General features: G+C 42.0%; 1 pseudogene; it reads right to left on the bottom strand.

Moving 5' to 3' along the window:
* Positions 1 to 1,874: 1,874 nt before the first annotated feature.
* LOC120034813 lies at positions 1,875 to 16,181 on the bottom strand (annotated as a pseudogene).
* Between the last annotated feature and the right edge of the window lie 556 nt (positions 16,182 to 16,737).

The following is a 16,737-nucleotide window of genomic DNA, read 5'->3' as shown; positions in this document are numbered from 1 at the left end:
ATCTACATAGTTTTTTTCAAACTCAAGGTGTCATATCATAGCTGACACATTCTTTCTGCAGACATATTTGAATCTTAATTCGGAATAGATATTTAAGAGTTTTTGGAAAAAAGTGGTCACAAAAAACTGCCATTCTTTTATCAAAATTTGCATCCGCACTGCTCCTCAAATAAATGTGTTTTAGTAAAATTGTCAGTGGCAATTGTTAAAAGTAGACTTATGCATATACAGTTGAAGTCGGACGTTTACATACACTTAGGTTGGAGTCATTAAAAGTAGTTTTTCAACCACTCCACAAATTTCTTGTTAACAAACTATAGTTTTGGCAAGTCAGTTAGAACATCTACTGTGTGCATGGCACAAGTAATTTTTCCAACAATTGTTTACAGATTATTTAACTTATAATTCACTGTATCACAATTCCAGTGGGTCAGAAGTTTACATACACCAAGTTGACGGTGCCTTTAAACAGCTTGGAAAAATTCCACAAAATGATGTCATGGCTTTAGAAGCTTCTGATAGGCTAATTGACATAATTTGAGTCAATTGGAGGTGTACCTGTGGATGCATTTCAAGGCCTACCTTCAAACTCAGTGCCTCTTTGCTTGACATCATAAGAAAATCAAAAGAAATCATCCAAGACCTCAGAAAAAAAGTTGTGGACCCCCACAAGTCTGGTTCATCCTTGGGAGCAATTTCCAAACGCCTGAAGGTACCACGTTTATCTGTACAAACAATAGTACGCAGGTTTAAACACCATGAGACCACGCAGCCGTCATACCGCTCAGGAATGAGACGCGTTCTGTCTCCTAGAGATGAACGTACTTTGGTGTGAAAAGTGCAAATCAATCCCAGAACAACAGCAAAGAACCTTGTGAAGATGCTGGAGGAAACAGGTACAAAAATATCTATATCCACAGTAAAACAAGTCCTATATCGACATAACCTGAAAGGCCACTCAGCAAGGAAGAAGCCACTGCTCCAAAACCGCCAAATAAAAGCCAGACTACGGTTTGCAAATGCACATGGGGACAAAGATCGTACTTTTTGGATAAATGTCCTCTGGTCTGATGAAACAAAAATAGAACTGTTTGGCCATAATGACCATTGTTATGTTTGGAGGAAAAAGGGGGAGGCTTGCAAGCCGAAGAACACCATCCCAACTGTGAAGCACGGGGGTGGCAGCATCATGTTGTGGCGGTGCTTTGCTGCAGGAGGGACTGGTGCACTTCACAAAATAGATGGCGTCATGAAGAAAGAAAATGATGTGGATATATTGAAGCAACATCTCAAGACATCAATCAGGAAGTTAAAGCTTGGTTGCAAATGAGTCCTCCAAATGGACAATGACCCCAAGCATTATTCCAATGTTGTGGCAAAATGGCTTAAGGACAACAAAGTCAAGGTACTGGAGTGGCCATCACAAAGCCCTGACCTCAATCCTATAGAAAATTTGTGGGCAAACTGAAAAAGCGTGTGCGAGCAAGGAGGCCTACAAACCTGACTCAGTTACCACTGCTCTGTCAGGAGGAATGGGCCAAAATTGACCCAACTTATTATGGAAAGCTTGTGAAAGGCTACCCGAAACGTTTGAACCAAGTTAAACAATTTAAAGGCAATGCTGCCAAATACTAATTGAGTGTATGTAAACTTCTGGCCCACTGGAAATGTGATGAATTAAATAAAAGATTCTCGCTACTATTATTCAGACATTTCACATTCTTAAAATATAGTTGTGATCCTAACTGACCTAAGACAGGGAATTTTTACTAGAATTAAATGTCAGGAATTGTGAAAAACTGAGTTTAAATGTATTTGGCTAAGGTGTATGTAAACTTCCAACTTCAACTGTAGGTGTATGTATGGTTTGTTAAACTTCGCAATCAATGGTTTTTGCTTAGCATACATTTTAAAGTGAAAAAGTGAGCATCAGCGTCACTGTTACCATGGAATTGCACACTACATACATCTTCACTACTTCGTCAAGTAAAAATGAATTAAGGCACTATCATTATCTCACTATAAAACACCTAAAGACACAAAGTTTGTCACTCTTCATCAGTGAAGCATTTTTACAGACACCATCACCATATTATCTACTCTGCCTCATCATACTTTTTCTTTCCTAAGTTCTCCTCATCCAGTTCCCTAATACATCCCAAACCAACAGAATTAACTACAAACTAACTAACTAGTACTAAATTACATGTCACTATACTCTATACATGGACTGTGTGCATTTTCTGCTGGTGTATCCTGACATAGCTCCTCCCTGAGAACCTCTTCCTGCAATGCGTACAGGCAAACAGCCTCTCTCCCCTGTGGACCTTCAACTGCATCTTCAGCTGGTGCTGGTGGGAGAACCTCTTCCCACACTGGGGCAGCTGTAGGGTTTCTCCCCTGTGTGGACCCTCTGGTGCCTCTTCAGGTTGGACGAGTGGGAGAAACTAGCCCGGCACAGGTGGCAGCCGAACGGTTTCTCCCCTGTGTGGACCCTCTGGTGCCTCTTCAGGTTGGACGAGTGGGAGAAACTAGCCCGGCACAGGTGGCACCCGAACGGTTTCTCCCCCATGTGCAACCTCTGGTGGATTGCCACCTGTTGGGGGAAACGGAAGGCTTTCCCACAGAACGAACACAGGAAGCGCTTCTCTTTGGCGCTGCCACCTTTACTAATGCTGTTTCCACTACTGTCATTTGTCAATGGGCTTGTGTAGCCATTTAGTGTTGAGGCACAGGAATTGTCTGAGGTCTGGTTTAACATTAGGAGAGTGTGAGGAGGACGAAGGCCAGGGAGTGTCTGTGTTGTAGCAAGGTCCATGTTCCAGTTAATAGATCCTATAGAAGGCAGGCTGATGGCAGCACCTGTTAGGGGGTTAACCTGAGGCCCCATCAGTCTCTCTGAATCACAACTATAGGAGCAGGACGGAGCATCGCTAGCAGAGTCTGTATCTGTTCTCTCCCGCCGCATACAGACACCTCCCTGTCCCTGCAGACCAAATCTACGCCTCGCCCTGGTCTCATCCAGTCTGTTGTCATGCAGCCTAAGATCGGATGTTGTTTTGTGTTCGACTGTCTGTTTCTGGTTGTGGTTAAGAGTGTTGTTCCCCAGCCCAGAGTTGAGGACGCTGTCCCATCCACTGACATCCACTATGTCACCTCTGGTCCTGGCCTGCGAATCCAAGATGGCCACCCAGTCTCCTTTGTTAGCCTCCAGCCAACTATCTGCAGGAATAGGTTACAAAATAGACTTAAAGAAATATGGCAAAAAAACTCTACATATGGAGTTGTATGGACAAAATAATAGCCAGGTGCATCACTATTCCCATTGAAGATCTATTACTGTATGTAGGCTATATGAATTTCTTCCTTACCTTGCTCCCCCATCTTTACTCCACTCAGCAGATCAACGCTCTCTGCTTCGTCTTCCATTGTCTCCTGTTTGACCAGCAGCCGACCAGGCTTCCCATCCTCCATGTCTATTGACTGCAATAGTAAAGGTTGGCTTTAGTTGGCACTGTTTGGGTTGGACTTGTATCATTGAAAGGCATGTACGCAGACAACACTATTTGGATCCCCATCAGCTTTTGCCGAAGCAGCAGCAAAACTCTTCCTGGGGTCCACAATAAAACACAAAGGACGACAAGTAACAAAACACTTAGTGATAGACAAGGATAGTCACACAAATTTAAAATACGATATACAAACAATACAACAACAAAAAAGTGTGTGTGTTAGTGTGTCTGTATGTGTGTCGCCTCACAGACCCCGCCGGTCAATGAGATGCTTGAGTAATAGGAGATGGGAGTTCCATGCGATCACAGCTCAGTATAATACTGTGCGTTGCCGTCAATTTGTTTTGGACTTGGGGACTGTGAAGAGACCCGTGGTGGCATGTCTTGTGGGGGTATGTTTGGGTGTCTGAGCTGAATGTTATTTGATTATGCAGACAATCGGGAATTTTCATCACAGTAATATTTTCGGATGAAAACTAGAATAGAAGCAGTTCATCTCTCGTCAACCCTTTAGTGCTCCTGAGTGGCGCAGCGGTCTGAGGCACTGCATCTCAGTGCTTTGAGCCAGATGCAGCTCTGCTAGGTCTTTCTTTGCTGCACTTGACCATACTACCAGACAGTAATCAAGATGGGCCGAGACCAGACCCTTAACAGTTGATTTTACAGTACAGTTGATTTGTACTGTAACGCAGAACAACAGACATGCCCCTCATCTTCACAACAACTCGGGTCATTATGACTTGACCATGATCAGAGTGGTGAAGAGGAGCTCCGCGGATCCTGAGAGTCCGGAAGTAATTTAGCCATTCAGTGTAGTCATAGCGATCTGTAGATTTGCTATTCATGCGCGTTTTCTCAAGTTAATTGACACGTGACATTCCTGGATTACTCATTATACTGATAAAGTCAGATTTAATCAAGTAATTCAATAGTCAGTTAAAAAAAAAAGGTTAAGGGTACAAGACTGTAAATATCTGGCTGTGTTGGCAAAATCACTACATATCCCATTGAGCCGAGCGGGGAAAGGCTGCCCGTTGTCACAGTTCCAAGACCAGTCAGAAACTTCCAGCTAACCCTACGCCAATGATGCCGGTGGATCTCAAAACTGAACTTGAATCCACGTTAAGTAGCAATGATATCCTTCACCACCGTCGTCTTATGACAGACATCTCAAACCAGATATGACTGTTCAACGAAACATAATTTAAAAAAATCCCCAGCTAATTTCTTAGTTCATGATTGTATAACTAGCAAATTAGTTTTGAAGTTGATGGTGCAGTATTTATGAAGTTTGGCATAGTTCAGCTAGCCAGCTAGTTTAGCCCACTGAGGTATAATAAGAACGTTTTAGCCAGGGAAAACAAACTTGGGCCTAGTGAGGATGTGCACTAGGCTAATTAAGGAGACAGATTGTAGTTATGCCCTGATTAGTCATTGAAATGATTGGCAATATCAAAAGGTTTTGTTATAAATGACCCATCAAAATGAATGATGGAGAAGAATTGGGTTTTCTACCCATAATATAACTTAAAGTATTTTTCCATTGGGTTTTATGTCATTTATCTTGGTTTGGTAATATAATTTCATAATTTTGTTAATTTTTGTAAAAAAACAATCTACATTTACAGTATGTCAACCAATCAGCTGAGTAGCCTGGCTGACTTTTTTGCCACCTATTTTGCATAATTTATTTGAACTAGTGTTGTCATGATACCAACATTTTACAAACGATACGATACCAGGCCAAGTACCACGACACCAAATAGTATCTCGATACCTTGGTAGGAAAAACTTATCTGTGGCTTAGCATCCTGTGCGCCCCGTTCATCGGACGCTTGTTCACGTTTTCAAAAATATGTCTCAAAAAATCTGTTACTGAAACTCAGACTTCTACTCAATACAACACATTGAATTTAACTTCACAGTGTATAATAGAATACGGCATAGATGGGCTGATTTGCTCATATTTGCAAAGGCCTACCTGTGATTTAGCTGGAGGAATGGGAGGAAGGAATATACTGTACATGCATAATAATCTGCATGTCATTGTGTCAGTATGGGGAAAAACACTGCATGAAACCTTTACTCTTTAGTTAACAGGCACAGACACACTGTCGCCCTCACTCTCAAAAACACACACACCACTCTCTCTCCCCCACAAACACACACTGCTCCCAACTTTTACAAGTTAGGCACCAAACTGAATTTAAGGAGCACCAGAAATAGATTTTTGATATAGTTTAGGCTTACATTAGGCTATATGAATCCTACCTTTTGAAGCACATCTCGTGAGTAGCAGACCCTTTCCTTTCTTCCTGTGCCAATCAAATTTGCCTAAATTTACTGTCAAGTTACCAGGTTGTTAGCTAGCTACAGTATGTTCCGGTCATGTTACAACGCTGTTAGTTATCAAATCAATAATTAGCGACCAGCGATTCGTTCAAAATGGCCTCAACATGATTTGTGAAATTATGTCAAATGTGTGCGAATCCCGATAGAAAGAAAAAAAGGCATCTCCGGTAATATTTGTTTAACCGTTTAGGCTAGAGATGAGCCGTTTTCTTTGCTGGAAAGCTGCAAGCATGCGTGTCGCGAAGCAGTGCTTGATTTTCCCTCCCTGACACTCAGAGGCTGCATGACAGTGAACTTGCAAAGTCTACTCAGACTGGTCTGTGCTCTTGGTTATAAAAGGCGAGGAAATTTGACAATTTATCAACATTGCTTGCTTTGTGCGCTGCTCCAATGTAATACATTTACAAATCTAACATTAGACTCACCAGGGTCTGGATCCCCGCTCGCCATCACAGCAAAATTATATATATATATATATATATATATATATTTTTTAAACTGACGGAGTTATAGATACGCATGAAGAGCAGACGACTGAAGCAGGCGAGTGAGGGCTGGTAGGGGATGCGGCTGGCTGATTTACAGCTGCCACGTTATATGCCCATGAAAGTTGAGTGGATATTACTGGACCTGCTTATACAAGACACTGTGTGCAATAAGTGTTTAACATGCTTTTTGAATTACTACATCTCTGTACTCCACACATACAATTATCTGTAAGGTCCCTCAGTCGAGCAAGTGAATTTCAAACACAGATTCAACCACAAAGACCAGGGAGGTTTCCCAATGCCTCGCAAAGAAGGGCACCTATTGGTAGATGGGTAGAAATAAAAAAGCAGACATTGAATATGTCTTTGAGCATGGTGAAGTTATTAATTACACTTTGGATGGTGAATCAATATACCCAGTCACTACAAAGATACAGGTGTCCTTCCTAGCCCAATGGTGACTTTAAAACAGTTAGAGAGTTTAATGGCTCTGATAGGATAAACCTGAGGATGGATCAACAACATAGTTACTCCACAATACTAACCTAATTGACAGAGTGAAAGAATAAAAATATTCCAAAACATGCATCCTGTTTGAAACAAGGTACTAAATACTCTTTAATACAGCTATAATCTCAGCCAAAGGTGCTTCTACAAAGTTTAGACTTGGGGGTTTGAATAGCTATGTAAATTAGTTATTTCCGTATTTCATCTAAAATAAATTAGCAAAAATGTCTGAAAAACATGTTCTCTCTTTGTCATTATGGGATATTGTGTGTACATGAGTGAGAAAAAAATACCTTCAATCCATTTTGAGTTCAGGCTGTAACAACAATGTGGAAAGGGTCAATAGGTATTAATACTTTCCGAAGGCACTGTAATTAATATGGGCTAATCTTAGCCCTTTCCTGGGTAGCTTACCTGAGATGGACATAATATGGAGAGAGAAATAATTATTATTTCACTAAGAGTCAGTCAATCAGGCACCTGTGAGTGACAGTTGGTGTATGTATGTGATGTTGGGCTGAAGCTATTGACCCAGAAGCTTGGCACTCTCACTCCTCCCGGACTTTTGTGACGGAGGGTGGACAATGAGCTTGTCGTAGCAGATGTAAGCAATGTCCCCATGCTATCTGGCAGCTTTCATATAGCTGGGATAAGTTCTTTCTGCCTCTGGCAGAGAAGTTCTCGTTGAGGAAGATGTTGGTTCCTCTCAAGTTCTTGGGTCTCTCCAGAACAGCCATCTTGTCTTTGAACCTTAGGAGCTTGACCACTATCAGCCTGGGTCTGTCACCTGGGCTGGTTACATGTTTTCCAGACCTGTGGGTGTGCTCCACCTCAATTTTCTTTTGATCCATCTGCAGCTTTTCAGTGATCATTTTCTCACTTTCTCCTCTAACTCCATCCAGGTCTCATGTGTAGACTCTGGTAGGCCATCCACAACAATGTTATTCCTCCTGGATTGTCCCTCTAGATAGTCTGTTTTCCCAGTCATCTGTAATAATGATTTGCTGATGTCATCTCATGTGGACTTAGTTTGTTGTCATCTTGCTGCAAGTCTCTTCCATGACATTCACATCTCCCTGGTCAGATCGTCCATTATTTTGTTAGTCGAGTCCACCAGTATTTGGACAAAGCTCTTGAAGCCATTTTTCTGTTGCTGTAACAATTGCTTGTAGACATTTTTGTTGATTTACACTGTCCTCTCCAACCTTCTTTGACTTTGGGCGGCATGATAGTAGCAATGTAGGCTAACGGGTACTCCACGCAATTTCAGACAGCACAGCTCGCAGGGCCGATGGGAACAGCAACAAACAGCAGGGATTTAAACAGCCACAAGCTCAGGACTATCCGCGGTCCCAGCCACAAGGGCTAACCGCGTTGCAGGCTGTGTTCAAATTGTCAAAGAAACCTGGCTAGCTTGATAGCTAGCAACTAGGCAAGCTGCGTCGCCAAGCAGCAGCTCTTCAGACTTCAGGGTTTGGGCAGTGTCCCGGAACAGATAGTAGCTGTCCACAACAACTGAGCTAACCACGTCGCAGGATCCAAATTAAACAGGTAGGCTAGTTTAAAAAAAACAAAAGGGACATTTTTCAGTAACACTTTTTGTTTTTTAACTGAGCGCTCTCTCATTCCGCTTTCAGCATGCGTTGCACTCTGATGACGTCACTCTGCAAGCACTCAGGGGTGTGCCATTGCCACTTGAGCAGGCTGTAAATGCTGCAATCTGACCTTGATGCCTTACAGAAAGACCTGGTTGGTTTAAAATGTGTACTTAATTGTAGGCCAGACTAAATGCATGTTCTCTAATTCTCGCAAAAATGTTTCAGATGGACCACATTTCTATTAATTGGATTGTTGGTTCTCCCATCGATCAGGTTCCCGCTTGTAAATATCTGGGCATTTGGATTGATAAAGATTTAATGTTCAAAAAAAAGTTACGGATGAGCTAGTTAAAAAGCTAAGCTTGAAAGTGGGATTATTTTCTAGAAATAGATCTTTCCTTTCCCGGAATAGCAGAAAGCAGATTGTACAGTCAACTTTCCTGATAGTTTTTGACTATGGTGACACCATTTACAAGATTGCAGCAGCCACTAGTTTTAAACCTTTAGATGCCGTCTACCATAGCGCCATTTGTTTTATCACAGGTGACAGTTTTAATATTCACCACTGCATCCTGTATCAAATTGGCTGGTCCTCATTAAAGTCCCGTAGATCACTTCATTACTCCTTTTTTGTTTGTTTGTTTACAAAGCTCTACTACACAAGCTTCCAACTTACCTAACTTTGTTGTTAAAGTATAAAATCATGAGATACCAAACCCGTTCATAGGGTTGGTTAACTCGAGTTTCCTCGGTTCTCCGCCGAACTAGGTAAATCCACTTTTTGTTATAATGCACCTCATTGCTGGAACCAACTACAAAATACATTACAATTGGATGTTATGGTGCCGCTCAGGCAATTTAAAATATTGATTGGGGGCCTTCGTAACTTTTTCTTGAATATTTGTGTAATGCTGTATTTTTGTTTGTTTTACATTGTATCTGATTTGATTAGTTGTTGTCTTATGAATTGTATAAGCAGGGCCCCCTTGTGAAAGAGACCCTGGTCTCAATGATGACTAAGTCAACATCAGGGCCGGTATCTAGAAGGTGTCTCAGAGTAGGAGGGCTGATCTAGGATCAAATTTTATTGGTCACATACACAGATGTTATTGCGGTTGTAGCGAAATACTTGTACGTCTCAGCGTAATAATGCTGATCTAGGATTAGGTCCCCATCTGTCTTTTTGGCTTTATTCATTATAATCTAAAAGGCTAAACAGATCCTAGATCAGCTATCCTGCTCCGAGAGGCTTTGTGGATACGAGCCCTGACCTAATAACATGCAGACAGTAGTTTACAGTGGGCTCACCTCAGTGAGACTGTGTGTGGTCCTGTGCTGCTCAGCAGGTTCTTCTGTGGGTTCAGGAGGAGATGTAGTCTGGTTGTCCTCTATGACCATGGTCCCCTCAGGGTTCCCCAGACCCTCCTCACAACCCTCCTCCTTCACCAGCAGCACCTCTGGACCCTCCTCCTCCTGGAAGAAACAGGTGGTACAGATTACATAGACATACACTCCCTCATGTGTGTACACACAGATAATAAACACACTTTCAACATGGAGTGTTTACCCTTCCCCACTACTTTTGAGTCCTATGCTGTAGTTACAGAATGACTTCATTGTTGTTAAACCCATCATAGTGGACATAAACATGTTGTGGGTAAAAAATAAGTCAGCTATCATAAGTTCTAAGTCACCATCAGACAAACCTGACTAAACTATTTTGACATGTACAGTAGGTGTTTGTTAGTGTGTGAGTATGTGTTGGTATATTTAGTAAGTGTATATTGGTTAAAAAGCACTCAGGTGTATGCAGAATAGGGTGAGATCAGATGTGATGTGTACTAAAGAGATTCTCAATTAAAGTCTGCATGAAAAGTCCCATTTTGTGTTTATTAAACACAAGTGTTAAATACACCATATGAAAACCACACACACATGTCTCAACTACAAATCTGCATGATAAACTACATACATTTTCTCATTAAAAAGTGTCTTGGGAAAGAAATGATGTAGTTGAATGGAAGTAATGAAATAGGCATTTATAAACATCAGAGCCTATACAGTACAAACACAATATATAAAACATGCTTTTTAGACTTATATGCCTAGGGCTGGGCGATATGGTCTAAAATCATTTAGATTTTTTCAAATTTATGGGTGATTCATGATCTACATCTCGATTTTCTAAAGTTCTCTCGAAATAATCTTTGTTGCACAATTAAAGGTCAATACAATTAATTTCAAACAGTCATAAATAATCGAATGAATTCAGGGTTTGTAAAATTATACCTAGGCTAAATATATGACCTTCCACAACCATAAGACCCACAAATAATGTAATTATTTTATCAAAATATTTTAAACTGCTTTTTTTGGCAATAATCCCTGATCTAGCTTTCAAGTCTATGAAAATGCAATTTATGTTACAAATTTAACCAGAACCCTGCATAACGCACATTCACTAATATTGACTATCTTCTTATAGCTGAAAATTAACACAATCTCTCAAGCACAAGCCCACGTTCTAGTGAGTAGCCAGCTAATCTTTATATTTCATGTCTAGCCAACTTCAAATCAAAGTTATTGGTTCAGTTGGATCTATTTGCTTGCTACCAAGGTAGAACAGTTGAACTGTGATGATTGCACCCTCCTGTCCATCTCCAACTGTTGGAACAACATAGCCTGTTCACTTTGTTTAGATATTGAAATCAAGTGGCCTACCTGGACAAGATGATGCTTATTTCTCGGAATGAGAACGAGTTATACATTCATAAAAGGAATTGACTTTTTAATGCTCATTGCACATTTATAAAAACACAGACTAGACAGCAAGCACATAACACTATGTGGCTAACATCCTGCTAGCGGTACGTGGTACCACAATGCCGAGCTTGCGACAGAACTGAACATTAATTTTCCACAATCATGTTCTTTTTTTTTTTTTTACCCCTTTTTCTCCCCAATTTTGTGGTATCAAATTGGTAGTTACAGTCTTGTCCCATCGCTGCAACTCCTGTACGGACTCGGGAGAGGCGAAGGTCGAGAGCTGTGCGTCTTCCGAAACACAACCCAACCAAGCCGCACTGCTTCTTGACACAATGCCCACTTAACCTGGAGGAGTGTCAGCGTGCACTGTGCCCGGCCCGCCACGCCACAGGAGTCGCTAGTGCGCGATGAGACAAGGACATCTCTGCCAGCCAAATCCCTCCCCTAACCCGGACGACGCTAGTCCAATTGTGCGCCGCCCCATGGGTCTCCCGGTTGCGGCCGGCTGCGACAGAGCCTGGACTCGAAACCAGAATCTCTAGTGGCACAGCTAGCACTGCGATGCAGTGCCTTCGACCACTGCGCCACTCGGGAGGCCCCTGACACAATCATGTTCATTGATACTCTCGTTTTAGTAGGATCTGCTCTGTTCTACAATTTGGGTGTTGAGACATAAAAAGGGGTATTGGTAGAAAGGTTCAGTTATCTTTCGTCATTGTTGTTGTGAGTGGCAGGGGAGGGGCTTGGTGTCTGTGTGCGAGTGGGAAGGTGCACAGTTCACACAGCACAGAAGAAACAAAGGGCACAATACCAAAAAGACCCCTGCCTTCAGAAAGTACTCACACCCCTTGACTTTTTCCAACATTTTGTTGTGTTACAGCCTGATTTTTAAGATTGTGTCACTGGCCTACACACAATACCCCATAATGTCAAAATGAAATTATGTTTTTTAGAAATGTATTAAAAATGAAAAGCTGAAATGTCTTGAGTCAATAAGTATTCAAAGCCTTTGTTATGGCAAGCCTAAATGAGTTCAGGAGTAAAAATGTGCTGAACAAGTCACAGTGCACAGAGTAGGCCGTCATTGGAAATAAGAATTTGTTCTTAACTGACTTGCCTAGTTAAATATAGGTTAAATAAAAATAATAAGTTGCATGGACTCATTCTGTCTGGAACAATATTTCTTTATAACTACCACATATCTGTACCCCACACATACAATCATCTATATAGTCCCACAGTCAAGCAGTGAATTTCAAACACAGATTCAACCACAAAGACCAGGGAGGTTTTCCAATGCCTCGCAAATAAGGGCACCCCAGTAGATGGGTTAAACATTTAAAAAAGCAGACATTGAATATACCTTTCAGCATGGTGAAGTTATGAATTACACTTTGGATAGTGTATCAATACACTCAGTCACTACAAATATATAGGCGTTCTTCCTAATTCAGTTGCTGGAGAGGAAGGAAACCGCTCAGGGATTTCTTCATGAGGCCAATTGTGACTTTTAAAACAGTTACAGAGTTTAATGGCTGTGATAGAAGAAAACTGAGGATGGATCAACAACATTGTAGTTAATCCAAAACACTAACGCAAATGACAGAGTGAAAAGAAGGAAGCATGTACAGAATAAAAATATTCCAAAACATGCCTCCTGTTTGCAACAAGGCACTACTGCAAAAAATATGGCAAAAAATATGGCAAAGAAATAAAAGTCCTGAATGCAAAGCGTTATGTTTGGGGCAAATCCAATACAACACTGAATAACACTTCATATTTTCAAGCATGGTGATGGCCGCATCATGTTATGGGTAAGCTTGTAAATTGGCAAAGGACTATGGAATAGAGCTAAGCACAGGCAAATGCCTAGTGGAAAACCTGGTTCAATTTGCTTTCCAACAGACACTGGGAAAGAGTTCACCTTTCAGAAGGACAATAACCCAAAACACAAGGCCAAATATATACTGGAGTTGCTTACCAAGATGACGTTGAATGTTCCTGAGGGGCCTAAATACAGTTTTGACTTAAGTCTACTTGAAAATCTATTGCAAGACTGGAAAATGGCTGTCTAGCAATTATCAACAACCAACTTGGCAGAGTTTGAAGAATTACAAAATTATGTGCAAATATTGTACAATCCAGGTGTGGAAAGATCTTAAAGACTCACAGCTGTAATATGCATTGACTTAGGGGTGTGAATACTTTTGTAAATGAGACATTTCTGTATTCGCAAAAATGGGGTATTGTGTATTTACATTATGGGGTATTGTGTAGATGGTCGAGAATTATTATTTTTAATCCATTTTGAATTCAGGCTGTAACAAAACGTGGAATAAGTCAAGGGCTATGAATACTTTCTGAAGGCACTGTAGAATGAAAAAAATATATACAAATAAAAACAAAATTCTTGCGAAACATGCATTTGAAACATTGCGTTAAAACATTAATTTGAATTAATTGGATATATCACCCAGCCCTATATATGCCTTATATATCACACAATGTCTGGATGCAATATTCAACACTGAAATAAGTAACTCTCGTAATTCCAAATGTGTCTGTGGATCTTTTTGTGCCGACAACAATGACAATTCATCTTTGTCTTTAATGCAGGGTTTGATCTAACCGTCAGAAGCTACCGAGTGGAATGTTTTTTTTCTGGTATCTCCTCTCTGAGAACCTCTTCCCGCAGTGCGTACAGGCAAACAGCCTCTCTCCCATGTGGACCTTCAGGTGCATCTTCAGCTGGTGCAAGAATCTCTTCTGATAATGGGGTCAGCTGTATTATTTCTACCCTGTGTGGACCCTCTGGTGTCTCTTCAGGTGACCAGCCTGGGCAAAGGCCATGGGACACTGGGTACAGCTGAAGGGTTTCTCCCCTGTGTGGACCCTCTGGTGTCTCTTCAAGTCACCAGCCTGAGCAAAGGCCATGGGACACTGGGTACAGCTGAAGGGTTTCACCCCTGTGTGGACCCTCTGGTGGATCTCCACCTTCTGGGGGCAGCTGAAGCCTTTGTTACAGAACATGCAGAGGAACCGTTTCTCTTTACTTTTGCCTGATGTTGCTCCTCCACGCCGAGCCTGGGCTCTAGCCCTGTCGTTTGAGTTCAATCCCTTATCGAAAAGGACGAGGCGGTGTGGATCAGTAGGCCCCATTGATCTGGACACTGGGTCGCGATTCCTGAACATGTGTAAAGGGGAGTGGGTAGCGACATTTGAATTTGTCTCTAAGCTTTCCCTGTAATCTAAGAAATCTCTGCCCTGTGTGAGTCCATCTCCTAGGTGACTATCTGCATTCCATGTGGGAGGAACGTCGCCCTCCACTTTCACAGTCACCTCATCTATGCCCAGAACCTCGCCTTTCTCATCTAGGCACCCTTCAGAGTATACACTACTACTGCACCGGTTCCATTCCCCTCTAGACAGATCAGTCTGTGTCTCTAAAGACGAGGGCACGTTACCAGGGTCCATCTCTGTAGCATAAGAACAAGACGGATCATCCTCGCCAGTGTCTAACGAGTCACCATCAACATCCCCACGGGAATGAACAGTCCTCTGGTTCTGGTGAAATACTGGTAAATACTCTAAGCCAGATCCTCTGTGTAATTGCATTTGTGTTACAGTTAAAGTCTCGGTGTCTGTCTCTGACTTGAGGACGGCGATCGGCGTTCCACTGACCTCCGTGATGCTGTGTCGGGTCCTGGGCTGCGCAGTGGTGGGGTCCTTCGTGGCTACAGGGTGCTCTCCAGCCGCTCCATTCTGGATGTCTCTGCTATGCCGTGGGTCCTCCTTTCCTTCAGACCTCTCCTGCTTGACCCCAGGACCTGCAGCCTCTGTAGACTGACGAGGTGGAGAGTGGAGGTTATTAACGGATAACAATGTCGTAGGGAAGTCTCACAAGCTCCCTTATGGCAGATAAATGAGGATGTACATGTAAGCAAGTCACATATGATATACTGTAATTTAATGTAACACTATTACACTAACCTCTATCACGATAACGTTCTGAGTTGAGGTTCCACTCCCCTCATCAACAGTGATAGGTTGGTCATCTCTCCATGTATTGTGTCCCGCTGGATTCACAAAGCTCTTGTGGCTTCCAGTGAGATGTATTTCACCTGAGAGAGTGATTGGGGGAAAAGAGGTGGTTTAGGTGCTGTCAATGGTATATCGTACACTATTGACACTGTCTACAATTGACATAGATGTAAAGTAACACTTCTCATAACTTCTCTGTATAATATTTATTGATTGATGTATTATATTCCATGCATAACATTGTTTTCATTGTGTAAATAGAATATGCAGTAAATAATGAATCTGGTTAGAATATGATATTGTGTCTTTGCTCAAGATAGCTTACTATTCATGGGAATTATTGCACACTATCCAACAACTGACCAAGACCCAATTCTGTGTAATACATCTGAACACAGAGCCGGATTGGGGCGACAGTCACTGAGCTAAATATGAACGGCGACAGGCTGCGCAGCCTCGGCCAAAATGTACCTCTTGCCATTCTTCTGTGTCGGTCAAGGATCTTGACACTACTGGGACTGGCAACGACGCGCTCCCGTGCCACCTTCAGTTCCAGTAGCTGTAGTTTCCTCCGTAATGCCCTGTTTTCTTTCTGGCTTTGAGTTATTTCCAAACGAAACACTGCATAGTCATCGTCTACGAGTTTACAGATCTCTGCCACGGCTGCATTCGCTAGCACCTCCATGATGGAGGCTATTTGAGTGTGAAAAACCATACAGTTAGCCATTGTTAGCTAACGTTACTTAGATAACATCTATCAACCAAGTCGTCTTCAACGCAAATTAAAAACTACATGGGGTACGTATGTGATGCTGTGCAGTTAAATTCGTCATATTTTGAGTTCCATGATGTTAATAAACGTATAAATAACAACAATAAAACCGCTAACGTGGAAATTGTTCATGGGCACTGTTCACTTCTTCTTCTCTGGTATAGTAACGCCTTATTCTGGAACGTCACAGTGATAGCGGCGAGTTATCAGTTGCAATCGTGTTTATATTTCCGGCAACATTCGCGAAACGCCAGCGCATGCTAGAGGCGGGAGGTGAAAGCGGCACTTTTAGTTGAGAGCTTGATAGTTTTACAATGACAGAACCGCACAAAATCGATCAACATGACAAGCATTATATGTACAGTACGAGGCTGTTAAAATAATTGGATGAAGAGGAGGTCGTTTTTACAACAAGAATGTTTTGAACACCATCTCAACGACGTCGATCTGTATGTACCTGTGGAGCCCCATAGGACCTGCATTTACCTCTGCGGCTCTGGCTCAAAGCGTTGAACCTAAAGAAACTACCGAAACGTCTCTTTGTGTGCTCCTACCACTTCTTTGACAAGAAGCCTACAGTGGAGTATCCTTGCCCAGAAAAATGGCTTGGCTAAGATGCTCCATTCATGAAGAAGGGTTGGTCAGACAGTCATCAGTGACTGTTAAGCCAAACTCTTGAGCAGTTTGCCTGCTCTCATTCT

The sequence above is a fragment of the Salvelinus namaycush genome, chromosome 42 (assembly GCF_016432855.1).
Source record: "Salvelinus namaycush isolate Seneca chromosome 42, SaNama_1.0, whole genome shotgun sequence".
Lineage (NCBI taxonomy): Eukaryota > Metazoa > Chordata > Actinopteri > Salmoniformes > Salmonidae > Salvelinus > Salvelinus namaycush.
Note: the sequence above shows the minus strand (reverse complement) of the source record. Positions and strands in the feature narration are given on the sequence as shown.